Source organism: Carlito syrichta, unplaced genomic scaffold, assembly GCF_000164805.1.
Source record: "Carlito syrichta isolate Samal-C Ts95f unplaced genomic scaffold, Tarsius_syrichta-2.0.1 Scaffold306981, whole genome shotgun sequence".
Lineage (NCBI taxonomy): Eukaryota > Metazoa > Chordata > Mammalia > Primates > Tarsiidae > Carlito > Carlito syrichta.
In genome coordinates this window covers 3,722-4,998 of record NW_007251077.1, presented here as the reverse complement: position 1 = coordinate 4,998, position 1,277 = coordinate 3,722, and positions in this window count along the sequence as shown.

Sequence of the window (1,277 nt, the reverse complement as noted above, 5' to 3'; positions counted from 1 at the left end):
GAGACTCCGACTCAAAAAAAAAAAAAAAAGTTAGCTGGGCATAATGATGTGCGCCTATGGTTCCAGCTACTTGGAAGGCTGAGGCAGAAGGATCGCCTGAACCCAGCAGGTTGAAGCTGCGGTGGCCGTGAACATCAGAGTGAGACACCTACTCAAAAAAAAAACTTGAGATCTTGACCATCTGCCCCAAATCTGAGGGAGAGGTGGAGAGGGAGACTAAAACGGCCAAGTTCGGCCTGAGGCAGGATTCAAATCCATGACATCAGCCCAGAAGACTGTACTTAAATTGGCCTCAGTCTCAGCTTCTTCCCCGCCACTCGGGCTCTGCCCCTCATATGGGACTGGCCGGCCTCTTCCTTCCTTAGAACCTCCACACCCCACCTCCCCTTGCCTTCCTGTTGAGAAATCTTGACCTCAGAGCATGGCTGGGAAGTTGCTGAGGCTTCCGGGCTCCAGAATGTCTCTGGAGCAAATTGGAGCCCAGCATTCTGCCCTGCAGTTCACATTTCTAATTTTTCTTTTTTTGAGACGAGGTCTTGCTTTGTCACAGGCTGGAGTTAAATCAGTGATGCCATTATAGCTCACTGCCGTCTCCAATTCTGGGGCTTAAGAGATCCTCCAACCTCAGCCTCCTGAGTACCTGGGACTACAGGCACGTGCCACCATGCCTGGCAAAATTTTTAATTTTTTTGTAGAAACAGGGTCTCACTGTGTTGACCAGCTGGTCTCAAAACTCCTGGCCTCAAGTGAGTCTCCCACCGCAGCCTCCCAACGTGCTAGGATTACAAGTGTAAGCTACCGTGCCCAACCTAGTACACAGTTTTTTAAAAACTTGTGTTGGAGTCTCACTGTCTCCCAGGCTGAAGTGCAGTGGCATGCTCATGGCCACTGGAGCCTCAACCTGCTGGGCTCAGGAGACACACCCAGCTAATTTTGTGTTTTATTGTAGAGACAAGGTCTCACCATGTTGCCCAGGCTGGTCTCGAACCCCTGGGCTGAAGCACTCCCCTTGCCTCCGCCTCCCAAAATGCTGGATTCCAACCATGAACCTCCATGCCTGGCCCAGCCTACTTCACAAGTTAACAATTTTTTTTTTTTTTGAGTCTGAGTCTCACTGTCTCCCAGGCTGGAGTGCAGTGGCAGGCTGATGTTCACCCCACCATCAACCTGCTGGGCTCAGGTGATCCATCCTTCCACCACAGCCTTCCAAGTAGCCAGAACTACAGGCACATGCTACCATGCCCAGCTAATTTTTTGATATATTGTAGAAACAAGGT